This window comes from Parasteatoda tepidariorum, chromosome X1 (assembly GCF_043381705.1).
Source record: "Parasteatoda tepidariorum isolate YZ-2023 chromosome X1, CAS_Ptep_4.0, whole genome shotgun sequence".
Lineage (NCBI taxonomy): Eukaryota > Metazoa > Arthropoda > Arachnida > Araneae > Theridiidae > Parasteatoda > Parasteatoda tepidariorum.
This window is the reverse complement of record NC_092214.1, coordinates 59,143,582-59,163,936: the sequence shown is the minus strand read 5'-3', so window position 1 is coordinate 59,163,936 and position 20,355 is coordinate 59,143,582.

Sequence of the window (20,355 nt, the reverse complement as noted above, 5' to 3'; positions counted from 1 at the left end):
GATGGTGGGTATAAGCTCCTTAAATTATTAGAAATCTTTATAATTCCCCTCACCACAGTTTCAGGTGAATAAAAGAAAATTTATACGAATCATCATCGATTTAAATTCAATTTAGTTCAAAACAAGTTAAGAAATAAGAATAATTCATCATTTTGAAAAATATTAAGCAGATGGAATAAAAAATTATTACTTTTGTATGAAAACTAGCAAAACATAGCATTGTGTTTTGTAATTCCGCCATTCTCAAAGATTTGAATGCTTGCGATGTCAAGCTCCTTTATCAATTACAATCACGAAAAAATTTCACTATCTTAAATTAAGTCAATGAACTTAACAATGTAATATAGTATTGTATTGAAAAAAATACACCTTATTGTTATCTTGTTTAAACTCTCAACTAAACTGTTCTAAATTTGGAATGAACAAACTACTGAAGAAAATTTAATGTCCATAAATCAATTTCGTAAGCTTTGAAAGGAATAAAATATAAGACCTGGTCAATTATTTTAACGACAGAAACTATAAGGCATTTACAAAACAATATTATGCAGCTTTCGACGGCAGAACCTTAATCAATTATTTTAAGAATTTTTAATTGTAATGCTTATTTATGACTTTTGAGAGTAAGATATGAACCATTAGCGTGATTCGCTTGCAATGGGTTCTCATAATACTTAACAGCATTCATTCATATGACAAATCTGGAATGAAGATTAAGTTCAACGTAATTTTAGCAAAGATTAATTAACAACGTTGGTTTAACCCTTTATTGGGCCACTTTTCATGTAAAGTTAAAATATTTCGGGATTGAGATTAATTTATAAAATAAAATTAAAAAAATATTTTGTTTATAATTTAAAACTAATTATTTGTTTTAAAACTTTTTTTGTGAGAAAGTGGACAAGAATTTTTTTAAATTTTACCTATTATAAAGAACTGGTCATAAACTGAAACTTCTATGTAATCGAATTTATAAATTCTGTGCTTATCAATGCAAATAAACTCCAAACTCACAAAACAAAACAGCTCTCCCGTATTAGCCTCTCTTCTTGACCCTTCACAAACCTTTACTGTTAACCTCACATATGTAAACAAGTTCTTTATAGTGTTATTTTCTTGTTTTCTGAAGTTAGCTACAGATGGCAGCACAAATCATAGGAGGGAAAATAGCTTCCCATCGAAATTTTATAAATTTGGTGGGAAGTATACTTCCTACAGTCTTGTAAAGGGTTTATTGAATATGGAATGCATGGGATGAGAAAAAAGTATGAATATTCAGAAATATCATAACCCATTAATGTAACGATAAATCTATAAAAATGTGTTGAAAGCCCTCTGAATTATTTTTTTAATTAAAATTAAATTTTAAAAATGTATTTGATTTTAAATTTAAACAAAACAGCTCTTATCAACTGTAGTCTTTTTACAAGTTCGATTCGATAATAGTGATGTGTAATTATTCGAAGAACAATTGTTATTTTCTTACATATTTCTTAATCTGTTTGCATGCATGCAGTAAATATTTTAGTCAATACAAACGAAAGAAAGTTATTTTTTCTTGGAATTTCAAATAATTCCAGACTGTCACTTTCAGATTGCGTCTCTAAATAGTACAAATTTGTCTTTTAAAAAAAAATTAAAAATAAAACAACTTGCTTACAGAAAACAGAATTTTTTTATTATTTTTCTGTCGATTTTAGCGTCATTTATTATTGCTATGTAAAATATAATTGAAAAAATGCAAATTAGGTACAAAACAGTTAATAAAAAAATTTCGGATCTTAAAAGATATAAATGTACAATTCTAAAACAAGGCGAAAAAACCTTAATAATTTATCACGTACTAGTACTCGGTCTTAATGGTTCGAGGACCTAACCGTAATAGGCTAATTAATTGAAGTCAACGATATTTTAAGTTACGAAATCAGACACAAAAATGTACTTTCTTTAAATTAGCAATTTTTTTTTCTTTTTTTTCTTTTGGATAAGCACGTGCTCAACGGATTTGCATTCTTTACCTTCAAAGTATAGGATATCGCTTCAATCTCGAAAATATGGTCTATAGTTTCAGCTGGAGAGAAGTCGAAAGTTTGAGCCCATTAATATTATTTTCAATTTTCACGTATTTTGCTATCTCAAAAAAGTCGTATTTTTTAATTTTTATTTCTCTAGAACTATTTAACCAATTCCCTCCAACTATAGAATTGCGTCATTTAAAATTAGATAGATTACATTGGTGGGAAAATTTGTATACCTTACTGTTTAGTTTTCGATTATTAGTAAATGAAATAATTAAACATAATAAACAATATTTTTGCGTGGAGTCATCTTTAGAGTAACCACTTTTTAATTAATTACGCTCAAAAAATTTTCATTTGCATCTTAAATTCCGGATAAATGGCAAATAACACGAAAAAGAAATTAACATTAAGGTGTCCAACTGCTCTACTTCGTAAACTATTGAGACCATATTTCCCATATTTTCATATATTTAAGTGGCTTTTCCCATATTTGTAAGAGTTAAGAAACCAAATCCGTTCGGAAAATGAAACGTTTATTCAGAGAAAGTATGATTTTATTTCTGATTTGGGAACTTAAAATATCGTTTGCTTACTTAAAATATAGTTAAGTTAGGCCTTCGAACCATTAAGAATGACTCCTAGTACGTGAAAATTAAGTCAAAAGTTATTTAAGTGCTTGCTTTGTTTTTCTTTGCGCTCTATTCGATCATTTCGAATAAAGCGTGAAAAAACTGAGGCCTTTAAACTTAATATCCTAAAAGACTAAACCTGTACATCCACTACATAGACGAAAGTCACCAGACACTTTGGGTTCTTGAACTCATTTTCTTTCTAATTTCTGAAAAAACAGTGGAAGGGTCATAAAATTACTTAAAAAATACATCCTGCACTGATTTGCCCTTCTCGGCTGCCACTGTTTGTCTAGTTTTGTTTTTCACCTTTCTTATATTTCATTTTCTTTTTCGTTGATAACTTTACGTTTTCTGTTTCGAATCTGTTTTGTTCTTGTCTATCAGGTCTACCGAGTCGATGAGCGTCGATTTTTAAATGTTCGAAATCCGTCAACTTTTTTCACCTTTATAGTTTTTAAAGCTAATGAAGTTTTCACATTATCGGGTGTAAGACTCACATTTTTGATGAAGATGTAGCTACAGAGGAGTTTAAGAAATTAATTAATTTTTTCTTAAATTCCTTATTCTTTTGAAAATTGATGATTTTTTTATGAATGATTAAAAAAATTAAATTTTGAAGGAACAAAATGTATTAAAAAGTGGGCAATACATGAGGTTTTGCATTAATAATTTCATGTATACTCTACATTCACGGCAAAGATAAAATGAAAAAAAAAAGAATAACAATAATAACTTTTTTCCTAGTTGAATTTTATCTTAATGACAATTATTTTAATGATTTATTAAATGGTTCCTTTATTTTGATGACTTAATGATTCCTTTATTTTGATGATTGATTTAATGGTTTAAATTTTATTTTATAACATATTTATTTAAAAAAAAAATTCCGAGCAAACCACTTTAAACAGACTTTTTTCACATTTCATAGTATTACACTTAGTCTGATCGCGCTACAATGAACTTCTGAAACTCGTATGAATCCAAGACAAAATATCAAAGATTCGAAAAAATAGGGCAATAATCAACTAATAAAGAAACTTTCTCGCATCAAAAGAAATATTTAATCGTAACACGATAAGAGCTAATTTAATCATTTATTTAGTAGCGAATATTATATTAAACTGTGTTTTATCCATTTAAATAATTTTTTATTGATTAATTAATTTATCTTCGAAGCCATTTTGAGAAAGAATTGATAAAAAATACAAACTTTCGGCTTAAGATAATGAGGTCGTTACTCTCCGATCAATAGATTTTTCATTTGAAGAGAAACTTTTTTATTTATTCCTTTTTTTTTATTATGCAGAAATTCTTTTATTTTTCACGGTAGCACTGCTTTTTAAAACCCACTTAGCTCTTTTGTTAGTGCTTTTATTTAATCAATTTTACCATGTTAAGTTTGTGCTTGCATATTCAAGCAAATGACATTGCATGATAACAGCTAGACTAGTTCTGCGTTAATAAGTTGTTTTTCCATAACATAATGTTAACAAAATCTTAAGTGTTCACATTTTTCATTAGAAAAATAAATTTTAATTCAGCTTTATTGTTCTCGTATTGCAATTTTATTTAATTAATTTTATTGCGTTAATAATGTGCGTACATATTCAAGTAAAAGCTATTTCATAATAACAGCTAGAAAGTTGCTCAGGAGATAGAGCGCTTGCCTCTCAAAAGTTGATCCGGGTTCGATTCCCAGAAATGGCTGGTTGGTACGAATTCAGCACCCGGCTTGCACCAATCACAGTGCTGACGTAAAAAAAATATCCTCATTAGTAAACGGATCCTGGGTTAGAGTCCACTTGTGGTTAGGCAAACCCTGGAGGGTTTTTGTGTTTTTCTCATCATGAAACGCAAAGCGGGATAGTTCAATCAAAAAATTTCTCCCAATTCCTGATCCAGGAGTTCCCTTGTATTCTGGCTTGGGCTCAAAATTACAAAGACTACGGAGTTGAACATTGGTAGACTTAAAGAATTGAGTCTGCTGTTCAGCAACGGTTGCAAAATAAAATAAAATAATAGCTAGACTTATTCTGTGTTTGAAAGTATGTTTTCCATAACATAATTAAAAAAAATTTAGATATCAAAATTTTTAGTTATAAAATAAATTTCAATATAGCTTTATTGTTCTTGCTTCAGATACAAATATATGGGTAGAATTTTAATGCGTTTTGCGATAATTTTGGAATATCAAAAATAAATACAAAATATTTATATGAAATCACAAAAATAAATCATTAATAAAAAGTTTTTAACATTTCCAATCAAGGAAAAGATTGCTATTATGAAAGCAAACTCACAATTTTAAGAACTCGAATATTGGCTTACTTTTTTTGCACGGTACATCTGAATATCTCATTAGAGTAATGGTACAACTCCATTTTGACTCATTTCGAAATACAGAGCCTTAATGTCTCATAAGCAAAAAATGCATAGTTTTTTTTCTATCTTGTCTGATTCTTAGTACTCTCTCTTAGACAGCTGGAAGCGTACCAAGTTTAAAATAAATAACAAATTTATTATGTAATGAGATTAATTCTTTGTGATAAAATTGAAATTGAGAAAAAAAGACAATTAAAATCACAAATAGTAAAACTTATTTAAAAATTTAAACGTGTTTTAGAGTCACGTAGATAAAATTTCATGAAAATCAAGCAGAAATTAATTGAAACTGTTAATATTTTAAATTCAATAGAACCATGCAGTTCAAAGAAAGAATTGGCAAAACCGTCCATTTTTATACATTCTTGTAAGTTACCCATCCGTTTTTTGTTGTTGTTTTCTTTTTGCTTTTTTTTTTTTTTTTCAAAAAATTAGCTTCCAATTATCAAAAATTCCTTCAAAACAAAAATTTCAAATTATCCTTTATCCCAAATACAAAATTGCTCTCTCGAACCTAAAACAACCTATTGAAGACTTTAATGTTGGGAAATTTACGGTATTTCATGTGAATTTGGACTTTTGTACATTGGGCAAACTAACCGAGCACTCGAATATCGTCTGACCAATTACCAAAACTGCATCAAGAAACAAGGACTAAAAATGATCCAAGAATCACAAATTTTCTAGATTTCTCTGAGAGTTTCCAAATCATTGAAAACAAAAAATCCTATTATTAATAATCTTACTGCTGCACCATATGTTTCAAATATTTAGAAATTTTAACTTTTACTGTCAGTTTATTGTTGTAACTCTAACTAGATTCTTATCTCAAATAGTAAGGCATAACCCTTGTCGAACACTATAAATACCTTTTTACATTTACTACCCAAATTAAAAATGTTCTAATTTTTTAAATACATGCTATTAAGTTGAATGAGAACATAGCCCAAGGGCTTAGAATATACAATATAACAATCTTTAAGTCGTTGAAAGTGATTTTTATGAACACATTTAGGTTTAAATTTAATAAAAAATGTTGAAGAATTTTAATATTAAAGGCAAAATAGGGGGGGGGGGATAGGATAGGAAAAATATGCGACTGGGGGATAGGAAATGAAATTTCATAGTTTTCATCTACTCTGTTAAAAATTTTGGACTAAGTCGAACCATAATATTAGTCAAATTTGCTGCAACCTTAATATGGTGCCAGATTGAACCAAGTTAACCTTTTTTATACTTGATTACACGCTAATATGATTCAACTTGAAATGAAAACACCGTTCAATGCAACATCTTATTAAGATTGAACCGAAGTCGGATGGTATTGCGGTTCAAAATACCAATCATAGGAATTAATATTGGGCCAAGAGTGTTGATTTTAACGTTCAAAAGGACTTAAAAGTATAAATTTTGAATGGAATCGTTCGAATGTTACCTAAGAAATGAAATTTAAAAAAGTCGTAGAAAAAAGTCTCGAGAGCTACTTAGCCGATTTCATTCCAGTTATGAAATTTGTTATTTGAAATTACATTCTTTAAAATGATGTAAAAATGCAATACAAATAACTCAAAATTTTTTGACTATTAATAAATAAAGTAATAAAAATAACAATAATTAAAAATTATTTTTTTACTTGGAATTGTCTTTAAATAAATGAATTTTATAATAGTGTGTACAATTTTTTGGATTCCCTTAAAAAAAGTTTCGATGTATGGTAAAATAAACAAAAAGTGCAATGCGAAAAACTACTTAGAAATTTGTTTAAAACTTTTTAAATTTTCAAAATTTTCAAATCAGAAATTTTTATTAGTCTCTAAATAAGATTATCTACAAAATTAGGAAGAAAAAGTTTTTAATTTTTCACTCGCATGTGCAGTAGAAAAGAACTACTTTAATTACTCATATCTTGAACAATTTTAAAGAAATTTTTCTCAAATTTTAAAGCAATGATTTTAAAAATTTTGTTTAATTTTATTGAACATTTTTATTAGCAAGAAAACGTGAGGCAAAAGAATTACTTTTTTATTAAAATGTCCATAAATAAATAAATATTTAAGCTAGAATTACAAAATTTTGTGCTGTTATTGTATGCAATAACTAAAAGAATTGCTACAAGCTGCAAATATATTGCTACATTTTTTGACTATGGGTGATCAAAAACACTATTTACCATTTGTAATTTCTTAGAGGTACCTCAAACCTTTAAAAGCTTTAAACTTCATTGATAAGTGTAAAAAATCTCATGATCTAAACAGTTCTGAAGTTATAAAATTACTCTTTAAGTATTTCTTAAGAAATATGAAAAAATGTATTAGTATAGAAGTGTTTCCATTATTTTGTTCACAACCTTTATATGTTTTAGAAAGTGGGTATGTTTCGAGTTTAATGACAAAACCATTTATGAAAAAGGGTAGAGAATTTTTCTTCTTATGTTTTTTAATTTATTGTTTTCACAGCCAAATCTTTTTAGGAAAAATATGAGTTAAAACTAGTAATAAAAATTCGTATTTTATTATTATCATTCATCAATAAAAAGCAATAATTTTTATAATTGTTTTTAATAAATATCATACTGTAATAATAATATAATACTGGCTAAACTATATAAAATCTGCAACTAGTCACTTAACTGTCCATTTTTAATTAAATATTAGAGCAAAAGTTATCGGAATATTAATATCGTGGTACATCGTGATTAAATATCAATCTTACATTAAAAATATCTAATTCAAGAATTAACATTGTAGTTAATATTCGTGATGGTTTGGTAATCATAATTATCGGTAAAAGTGTTATTAACATTGCCAATAATTATCGTACTTTAGATTTTTATATTAAGACATCGGGTACGTTTGCACTAAATTTTAAGCTATCGTAATCCCGATGTTAAATAAATCGATATTTTACATACATCGACATACCACACAATTCCTCACAAAATATTTTTAAAGAACAACACAGTCTAATTTTGCAATTAATCATTTAGTCTGAGAAGTTGGATGTATAACCCATTTAAAACGTTCGACTCCTTGAAATAAGAATAAATTAATGAATAATATAAATGACATTGGCGTAAACTTTCCGATTATAGAAGCAGTAGATAAACTTTAACGAGTTTTGCATTTGCACAGCCGTATCTACTTACGCCATGCATATTTAAACCAAAAGCGTCAAACTACAATCATTAAAATTGATTTTATGTACTGCAATAAGTATACAATTTTGCAATTTTATCCATAAAATTTCAACGTGTCCAATTTAGTTAAATTTAAAATGCAAAATTTTTCTTATTTGGATAAATGTTTTGAAAGAAACTGCTACATATTACTTCTACACAGTTAGACATTTTTTAATGTTTTGAACCATAGTGTCTTTCAAATTTTCTGCAATTTCAATATGGTGCTAAATTAAGCCACATTTTCATAATGTTCTTAAACTTGATTACACATCGCTATGAATCAACTTGAATAAAGTACAAATAAAGAGACCAAAACGGATGTACGGCAGTTTCGGTTCTATAACCAAGTTTCGGTTCTATAATCAAAAACCTTCCTCAGTGTCATAACACCAAATTAAAAAAAGAAAAATTCTTTCACTTAAAAGTGAAAAAAAATTTTGTGATATCTGGAAATTCTCTTATTTTGTCTTACTATTGAAGAAGATTCTTCAATTATAGAACCGAAACTATAGTATATCTGTTTTGTGAATTTATTTGTACTTTATTGACGTTGTTTAGCTTTAGTTTCACATTACATTTATTAACATTTGCATAAAATAAAATAATCGTCACAAAAATGTCTAAGAAACAAATGTAAAATTAAAATAATATCGTTGTGATGTTTTTTCTTTTACACTCAGTTGAAAATGCTAAGAAAAATTAACAGAGTTCATAATGCGTATTCAATGAATATGGCTTGAGATACGAGGCTTAAAAAATGGATATAACTCGAAAGGCGTTTTCAAGAAAATTAGCAAAGTTCGAAATTCGTACTTTTAATTTATGTATGTACCTACTAAAACATGAAAAAATGCTCTAGAGTTTTAAAAATAAAAACTTAGGAGAAAGTAGGAAAGGAGCCAAAGTCGTTAAGCGCTCCTTTTTAAGCTCATAAAATTATTGTTAATTATTATTATTGTTTATTTTGTTCTCTGTTGGTTCGGCAATAATAAACTATATATAGAATAGAATAGAATATAGAATAGAAGAGATATGGCATATGCAATACAGATTGTGGGGTGAGTAGATATCGACAGCGTCAACCTTCATCTATGAAAAGGTACCCACCATAGAATAGAGTTAGCATGTCTTAAATACTATAGAATTGAAATTACATCTTTTGTAGTGTTAAATACACTACAGTACTCTCCCACCAGAATAATATCTATAGAATTCGATGAACGGATACCCTTAGTTGATTCATTGCTGGTTTGTGAGAAGCCGGGAGAGCTGTATTAAGATCACCGTACTTTTTTTTAGTGCTGATCGTGAGAGCTGTATTAGGTTCACAGTCGTGGTCGCTCCTGTGTTGCCTTTAGCAGTCGAGTGTATACGTTGTCTGTTATTGAGACTGAGAAGCAGCAAAGAGAGAAAGACAATGTCGCAGTCACAAGTAGCAAAACAACTGTTCAATGTGGACCATCCATCGAAGTAGGCGTGTTCAGATCGAAGTGGGAGATACTGTCAAGATAGGCGTGTTCATATCGAAGTGGACGTTTCTGTCGAGGTAGGCATATTCACATCACGTCCGGGTCACCAATGTGGGGAGAGTAGATATCGACTATGTCAACCGTCATCTGTGAAAAGGTACACCATACCAACCCCACCATAGAATCAAGTTAACATGTCTTATATACGAATTGGAATTACATTTTTTGTAGTGGTAGATACACTGCACAGAGTATCATAACGCAGTTGGCAAAATGCCAATACAATTACTATTATTTTTAATTTTGCTGTAATATATAAAATTGAAGTTTGAAGTCATTTCCAAGACATACATCAAGTCGGAAACATTTCTTTCTTCTTTTCTTTTTTTTAAAGTGATCATTTTTCAATTTTTTTTTTTCAAAATATATAATTTCTCTTTTATTGCAAAACTTTTTGCTGGTTTGTCACATCACCGAAAAGTATACATATTTTATTCTATATTCTTTGGCTGGACTTCTTCTTTCTATATTCTTTTACATCACTTCAATTTTAGGTTACGCATTATCTTAGAATGCAGAAAATGAAAACATTATACAAATGGGATAATCCAATTTCCCTTTTCCAATATCCTTAGTTGACCAGCAAATCATAGGTTACTGACCACTGATTAATAAGTAAATGGAATAGATTCAAGTAAATGAGTGAATAGAATTGTTTCGTTTTAAGATATCATATATAAAAATAAAGAAAATACTGAGAAAACACATTTTAAGAAATAAGACTAAACAGGTCGATGTTTTTTTTTAAATTGTGTAATTGTGTTTCTTTTAATTCGATAATATACTTGCACTTTTGAAAGGATGTTGAAAGTTAGAGAAGTCAAAAATATATTATTCCATAAAAAATTAAATAATTGAAACTGATTTAAAAGATCACAAATTAACATCATAAAATGACCATTTGAATATTGTGAACCACATATTAATAATGTGTTTATAAAAAATTTTATCGCTAACGCATTAAATCATCAAAATAATATTACTTTTCATTCGAAAATTAATTTTTATATTCAGAATGGTTTAAACCCTAAAGTACAAAACCAAGGCTTGAAAATCGAATCTATTTTTAATGTACTAGGTTTTCCGCAATAAATAATTGAATAATATACATTTTTTCTTCTATTTTTAATATATATTTTTCAAATTTTTGTAACAAAATTAAGTAAAAAAATATTCACAATACAGGTTGCAAATTAATCTTTGACGAAAAGAAAGACAGCGTTAAGGAACTTTCACCAATCATAATCGAAGCAAAGGTTTTGAAAAACTATATTTAGGATTATAGTTATGAAGTTGAATGATACATAAAACAATTTCTTACCAAAAAAAAAAAGATTCAAATGTAATCAAAATCAAAACATTACACAATTTTTTTATTTTTCTCATAATCAGGTAAGAGTAAAAAAAAAGTGAAGAAATGGTGCTAAAATAAAGAATAAACTTTTTTTTTTTTTTTTTCGGTATCGGAGGTACTCTACTTAATTTTTGCAAGCAAAAAAAAATAAATAAAAAAGAATTCGGCTACATAGCTTTCTTTTTTTCGAAGATGTGCTTGTTGACTCTGAAATTATCATCTATATCCAACTATATCCATATGCATCAATTAATTTAAAATATTTAGGGTTTGTGAGAAGGTATTTAAAATCTATTAAGAATGATTCGTTCTCCTTTTTTTTAAGAAAATTTTTGCTCAATTTTTTACTTGCAATGCTTAGGTTTACAGATCGAATATTTATTTTACGTAAAATGGATATAAAAATATTTCATGATTTCTAAATATTTCTCTTCAACTATTTGTTTCCTAAAACAAATAGTACAAGTCATGTAAGTAAACTGTAAAGATTTGCATGTAGATGTTATTAAAATTAACCTACATTCTTCGTCATCTATTAAACTTAACATCAGAAAAATAAAATTTGACCTACTTTTAGGGTAAAATAAGTATTATTTTATTCTGTAAACACCTGTCATCTTGGCAAACAAGCAATGGCATTACTATCTGTCAGACATAATGCTGAGAATGAAAGATTTACCCTATTCTGTTCTACTGTCAAACGATTGAAAAGTTTCCGTAGTTGACAAAGAAGAATGTTACTTAAAAAAAACAAAATGAAATGTATTAAGATAGATTTACGTTTATTTCAATTAAAGTTTTATAAAACCCTCATTATTATTTCTAATTGAGGTATGTCTTATGATATAAGACATATAAAGCACGTAAAATAATTCCGAAATTCACAAAATGTATTTTTAGCGTACCAATGTATTTTATGTATTAGCGAACAAATTATTTATACAAATAATTTATTTATGTATTAGCGTACAAATGTATTTTTAGCGTAAAGAATACCAACGTAAGAAAAAAAGTAAGGAAAATAAAACACGCTTCACAAAAAAATGACTTTTAATATTTTTTCTATTCGATGCAAAAGCTATATAATAATTTTCTTTTTGTTTTATTTTGTTTTTAATTAGCAGATAGCTTTAGATCGGTCAAATTCATAAAAAAATATTGATGATTAGTTCTGACTCGAGCGAAGCAAACGATAAATGTATCTCATTTTCCAGACAATCAAATAATTTTCAGCCTCATTTTATCATCATTTACGCATCATTTTATATTTAATTTATCGGTCTTATTTTTCAGTGTATCTTTTCTTTTTCTGTAAAACTCACAATATAATTATGATTTAATAGAAAGCATTTAATTTGTGTCAATAATATTTACTCCTTTAAATTTAGCAAGTATTTTCTTATCCGTAAAAAAGTATTGAAGAGTTTCCATTCTAATGCTAGAGCATGTGATAAAGTAAGAATTATTATTAATAATTATTATTATTTATTATAATTATTATTATTAATTATTATTATTAATTATTATTATTGATTATTATTATTGATTATCATTTATTATTATTAACTATTATTAATTATTATTAATTTTTTTCAACTTGCTTTTTAACATTTCTTACCTTATCATCTAAATTACTGGTTATACGAGGAATTTATAATTTTTAATTGAATTAATAAAATTCTCAATTATAGTTTGATTGTTTGTTAATTTTAATTCATTAATATGCTTGTACTATTTAAAGGAAATTGAGGGTTAGACAAGTCAAAATTACACTTTATCAAAAATTCAATAATTAAAATTGATTCAAGAGATTACAAAATAATGACCATTTGAATATTGTGAACTACATATTAGTAAGGTGTTTAAAAAATTATATCGCTTAAACAATTGATCATCAAATTAATATTATTTTTCATCGGAAACTAATTTTATATTCAGAATGCAAGCACAAAATCATGGCTTAAAAAATCCAATCATTTTTTTTTTTTTTTATTTTGCACTAGATTTTCTGAGATAAATATTTTTTCAAATAATAAAATAATATATATTTTTTGCTTTTACTTTTAATATATATTTTTAGAAACTTTTAAAAATGAAGTGAAGAAAAAATACTCACAATACGGGTACCAAATTTATATTTAATGCAGAAAGAGACAAAAACATTATCAAACTCTGACGAAACATAATCCAATCAAAGTTTCTGAAAATATAGATTTAGGATTAAGGGTAATGAAGTTGGAGGATACATTTAACAATTTCTTACCAAAAAATGATTGAAATATTGTTAAAATCAAAACATTACAGCAAATTTTTATTTTTTCATTATCATGTAACAATAAAGACAAAAGTGAAAAAATGCTACTAAAATTTATAAAACTTTACATTGCTTTTTTTTTCTTTGCTTAAGAAAAGCAATATGATCTTTGATATTTTCCTCTAATTCTGCAGAGAATTTTTCACTCTTACATATTTGGGTGATTATACCCTTTTCAACGAAAATTTTAACTTTATCATTATGTAATCTTAAAACATTGTAAGTTAAACGAAAGTCAGAAACGAAAGTGCGTTTTTAAAATCCCTTGTTTATATTTTCACAAATGGAAGAACAAAAATATATACACTATAGAACATGTAAATTAATATTTTGTAAAAATCCACTAATCAAATAACTGATAACAGATCATTGCTTGGCAACTAAGAAGAATGATTAACTTCTCTGATTTTTTCCGCAAAATTTCAAATAAACACCATAGAGTGTTTTCCTGAGTGGTTCAGAACCCAATCTAATGTAATGTACCCAGATATTTATGTACGAGAAAGAAAAAAAAACTCAAACACGTTTAGGCGATTCAGAAGTGTGATGCGAAGGCAAAACGATTACAAGAACCATCTACTTCTCTGATCTAAATTAAAATAGTAGGCATGTGCCATTTTTATCTTCAATTCATACATAAGGAAGAATACAAACTGTTGTCCCTAATAGTCTATTATTATGCTACCTTCAAATTTCAAAAGAAATATTGAATGGGTTGTATTGTAACATCAAATATTGTTGAAATAAAGACATCGATAAATAACTCCTATTAATAAAAGTTTATGCACTCAGTAGGGTGGGTTAAAATGGTTTAAGCATATGACAGAAAGAAGAAAAAAAACATCTATGTGATAAAAAGCTCTACAAAACTTTTTATTCGATTAGATTTTTTTATTCACTATGTGACACATTCGAACACTTGTGTACATTCGGTTTCCTAAACTAATGCATAAAAAGATAATTGGTTTTAAATTATGTAGCAGATTTTTTCTTTATTATTACAACATAAGTTATTTATGGAAATTGCAAAGTATTTTGTCAACGATCCGAAGATATTTTGTCGAATTTGCAATAAAATGCTTTAAATGTGTGTCAAGAGAAATAGTTAATAATTTTAAAAAAATTATTATTCCGCAATTTGATAGTCAACTGTATTGGGACGTTTACGATGAAGATATGTTCACAAATTTTAATAAATTAATCTCAATGTTGTCTCTCATCTAAAATCTCACTAAAGGTCTGTATGTTATGTGCAAATAAAAATAGTAGATTTGTAACATTTAATAGTATTTATTATGGTGTACCTTGTCTGTTTTTTTTTTTTTTTTTTTTAAGAAGCAGAACGATAATTTTCGTAACAACTTCCTCAGAAACTATGGCGTTTTTATTTCTATTATTTTCATAATCCAACCAAAGCAATAAGTGATTTTCTTTCGTAATGTTGATAATGTACTTTGATATTTTTTTTTTATGTGTCTAGAATAAAGTAAAATATAAGTACATGTTGAAATTAACAACATTAATATTATTTAAATATGCATAATTAAAGTAAATTACAGGACTTACAAACTTTGTATCAATAAAATATTTCACTTTTTTAACTCATATATTTATTTATCTATTGGAATTTTTTTTAATTAATTCTAAATAAATTATTTCAAAATTAAACTAATTATTTTTTTAACCCTTTTTATAATCAAGCACTATATTTTTTAATTGATAATAAATATCAATAAGAAATATTTTGATAATTGATAAAGATTGCAAAAAAGGCGATATTGACATATCCGTCATTTATCTTAATTATCCCACTGTGAAAAATTTAAAATGTCACTTTGATTTGCATAAAAAAAGAACGTGAAAATCGAATAACTTTTATATTATAGATGATTTCTGTTTGTTGGTATAAAAACAGTCATATAATGCAGTTATTATTAAAATAGTTTTCAAGTTATGATGTAATTCATTAATAAAACCTATCATAGATGGCATCATGTCCCGAAAGGATGACTGAATAAATGTAAACAATAACAAGCTTCTTAAAACTGGAATAAATTTCGAAAACTTCCGGACTAATCCTCCGCTTATGTTATGCTTACGAAGCGATGTGTAAACATGCTTAATATTCAAGCTAACGTAAAATTTTTGGCATTAATAAGAATTTTCTATAATTCATAAATTCTAACATGTGGTGGGCCTAAAACAAATTAAAGAAAATCTATACAGTGAATGAAAAAAGTTTAAGGTTTGCCATGTTTTATGTATTTTCTCTTATTTGGCAAAATTTGTGTAAAATATTGCCATTTGTTATTTTTGGAAGTAGCATCATAGCATGCTTGCGCAGTCTTCCGAATTCATTTATGTCTTATTTCGTTGAAAGTTAAATTGAAAGAACGTGTTAATGGTAAACTTAACAAGTATAATAATATTGCCTGAAATGCTTTTTCCAGTTTAGGCGTAAAAATCAATCAGAACTAGTAACCCGGAAATCTTAGGACGAATTTTATCCCTGAGCGCCATCTGTGCTTAGTTTTAAAAGGTCCACCATCAACATCAAAGAAAATTGAGATTGCTGCAAGATTTATTGAATTAATTGCAGAATAATAATCCTACAATTTCAGTACATAATTAATAACATTACATCATCTTATTGCTTCCTAAATGGATGCTAACAATAAATAATAATGTCGTTGTTGTTGTTAATTTACGTCGCAATAGAGCTGCACAATGGGCTATTGGCGACGGTCTGGGAAACATCCCTGAGGATGATCCGAAGACATGCCATCATAATTTTGATCCTCTGCGGAGGGGATGGCACCCCCGCTTCGGTAGCCCGACGACCTGCGCGCGAAGTCGAGCACTTTACGGTAGCACAGTTTAACGAGGACCAATACCGCACACCCTCGGTCCCTACGCAGACTGATCCAAGTGGTCACCCACCCGCACACTGACCGTAGCCAGTGATGCTTGACTTCGGTTAATCTGCTGAGAACAGTGTCTTAACGATCAGTCCACTGCGGGACAAAATAATAATGTCAATATCAACCAAGTTAGGGATCTTGCTACACGCGATTACCACACCATTGATCGCCGTCAAGAGGAAAAAAGAACCTGATTGGGTTTCTTCTCTTTTTTTCTTCTTTTTTTTCTTTTTTTTGTCGTATGCCTGTTTAGGCAGAGAGGGTGCGATTGTACTTGTCTTTCAGTGGCGCCATCTATAGCCAAGAATTCGAATTCTGCCACACTATTCACACAACCGCAAACCCGTTTATATGGCGGGTCCCATTCACGCACATTCACACACACAAAGGAGAAAGGACATAGAGCACACAGAGAGAGAAAAACATCCATCCCTTGCCCGGGATTCGAACCGAGAACCTTTCTGATGCAAGGACAGTTCCCTGCCCCCTACACAGGCCGGTCGGCACCTGATTGGGTACAGAAATGTATATATCACCATTCAGATTCTTATATTTCCTAGGAGAAAATAGAAGATGCGTGAACTTTGAAGATTCGAGAACTGCAAAGTGAGAATGGCTCTTTAAAGGCAAGTCTTTCTTACTGACTGGTGATTGGAAAACTTGATTCTCGAAATATGTTCTCATGTTGTCCCGCAGTGGACTGATCATTAAGACACGGTTTCCAGCACATCACCAAAGTCAAGCATCACTGGCTGCGGTCAGTGTGCGGGTGAGTGACCACTTGGATCAGCCTGCGTAAAGACTGAGGGTGCGTGATAATGATCCCCATTAAACTGCTCTAACGTGAATGCTCGACCTCTCTCGCAGGTTGTCGGGCTACTAGATTGGGGGAGATATCTCCTCTGCAGAGGTTGAAAATTGTGATGGTATGTCTTAAAAGCATCCTCAGGGATGTTTCCCAGACCGTTGCCAATAGCCCATTGTGCAGTTCTATTGCTCCGTAAATGAAAAATACAGCAATATTCTCACGCAAAGTAATTCACCAATCAAGTTCTTCTTTTCAGTCAGCGGTAGTCGGAGGTGCGTGAATCACGTAGAGTAAGAACGGCTCCTTACTGCTTTCATTTCCTCTGTTTTTCTCGTGTTTGTACAAACCCAATATATATGGGGAAACTTCATAAATTGAAATGCTCCTGCATCACTTTCATCACTGTTGGGAGTCCAAATACAACATGAAATTTTGTTTGAGGAGTTTAAATGAACGATTCGTGCTTGCTCAAACAGCTTGAGAGGCGCAGCAACTAGTCTGGTGATACAGCACTGCTCAAGGAGCTTTCACACTTTATGTAATTCATGCGCAGTCTATCACCGTCTAAAATATGGGAAAACCTTATTGGTGAGTTTATTACGGAAGAATATATTTTTCCCAATCAGATTCTCGTTCCCTCTCTACAGTGGTCGCCGGTGCTAAATCGCATGTAGTGAGAATAGCCCTTCAAAGAATCTAAATCATACATAAACGCATCGTATATCTGTTGGTGTGCAATGGCAGCAGAAACTCTTAGGAATCATTCCTACTGCATGCCAAAAATTCGCACAATAATGATTACTTAGTTGCTGAATGCTTGAATCCTCATTCTTTTTACCAATCAGAATCTCATACGCCTGCGATTCTTTAAGCGATGCGAATGGTTCCTTAGAGCTAATCTAAATACGTGCAATTCCCCAACACGCAAGTGCGAAACTACAGATGGGTGTTTATAATGGTCATTTTCACTGCATATGTAAAAAATGCGGATGCAAAATTGGAGATGCCAGTCAGAGTCTGTATTCCATTAATCCGTCTATCACTTGCATCAGCATAGTGAGGAGTATCACATGTAACGTGCGAACGGCCCCTATGCGCAAATCGGAGGCAAATTAGCTTGTGTTTGTTAGAAAATCAGATACCAGTCAGAACCATAGAGTATGTTTCACGACGCGGAGCTTTTTAGCCTCCGACAAATTTCTTCAACTTTTAATAAGTTTATCGTTTAACGCTCGTTAATCGTTCAACTGTTAGTTTTTTGATTAATTCAATTCATATAATTTTTGTTCTTTCACAAAATTAAGCCAATAAAAAAGTTAAAACCTTAAGAAATACAAAATAAAATTCGCGATTTTTCTTAACTTGGGGTACATTCCTACTAACCAATCAAATTCTAAATTTCTTAATTTATACTTTATATGAATTTTGTTTTAATGAAAGAGAGAGAAAAATATTATCGGTGTGGCGTTGGAAAATTTTTTGTTCTAAAATTAAAAGTTTATTTTTAAAATACTAAAATTCTTCACAAAATCGTATACATGCTCGTAAAATCAGAGGAATCGAAAGACCTGGTCACTGAGCAATACAAGAATCAACACGAAATTTCCTTTCACTAATATTTTCGTTAATCTTTTGTTAAATAAGAGAGAAAAAAACTGAAAAATTGAACCAACTACTAAATAATAAATGCATATTTTAATCTAAAATAATATTAAATAAAAACGTTATAAAATTTGTAAATATGATTTGATTTGATTTGTTCATTTACGTCGCACTAGAGCTGCACAATGGGCTATGGGCGACGGTCTGGGAAACATCCCTGAGGATGATCCGAAGACATGCCATCACAATTTTGATCCTCTGCAGAGGGGATGGCACCCCCGCTTCGGTAGCCCGACGACCTGCAGGCGAAGTCGAGCACTTTACGGTAGAACAGTTTAACGACGACCAATACCGCGCACCCTCGGTCCCTACGCAGTGTAAATATGATGCATTGAAATACTTTTATATGAATTTTTTTCTATTGGCGATTGAAATAGGCTACAGATGGTGCTTGGCAGAACCCTTTACTTTATGGCAGCACTAGGCAAGTTTTACCATTAACGTGTGAACAGTCAAAGGAATGGAAAATATGTTAACTGTTGTCTTGATTTGAAAACCGATTAAAAAAATTTTAATTTAGAATCTATATGAAACTCGAGACTTCCTTAAACACGAAACTTAAGATAAGGATCGTGAAAATTTTAAAATGAATTTCTGACAACCTAAAAGGAAAATAAAGAAAAAGGGGATAAACATCTTAAATCTTTTCCATACGTCTGAGCAAAGAAGGAGAGGGAATGGGAGGGAGGCCTTAGACATGGAACATGGAACTGGTTTTCTTCCCAGGTGGCGTATTCGAGTGTTGCGATAGTGAATAACTGTTGACAACGAAAATTTTTTCTCCAATGGATGGTGTTTTCTACACTAGGACACGCTGCCAGCTCGGGACTGCCTAAATTTCCGGGTTACTGTTTCAATTGTATTTTAAAGCCATTTGGCATCATTGTGCTTTGCCAAATCAATGCAAACAATGTATTTGATTACTTATTACTTATGTTTACAAAGCTAACAATACTTGTGTTTACAACACTAAAAGCGTTAACACTAACGTAAGATGGTGCACAGCTTGCAACACGAACAGACAGTAATAAACAAATGGGAAGAGGCCAAATCAAGACTGCCAAAAAAGTGAGATATTCAAAATCTAGCAACCANAAGTGTTAACACTAACGTAAGATGGTGCACAGCTTTCAACACGAACAAACAGTAATAAACAAATGGAAAGAGGCCAAATCAAGACTGCCAAAAAAGCGAGTTATTCAAAATCTAGCAACCATGTCACCTTTTTTAATAATAAATAACAGACTAACTAAAGCAAATTTTCAATCCAAACTCCCCAGAATTACTTTATAACATTAATATCTTATGAAATACCTCAGATTTGAGCTCAGAAATTATCTAATTTATTTCTCTTATTGAAAACAAAATTATCCGTTTGAAAACATCGCCTATCAGAATAACATGTAGTAAGCAGCTGCAAACTTTTTAACCGGAACTAGAGTAGGTGCCAAGCTCGAGATTGTTATTGTTTACATTTCTATTGAAAACACCATCCATTTGGTGCTGGTAGATAAAATGATATCGCGTCGATTTCTTCGTGTGCAAAATGTCGTA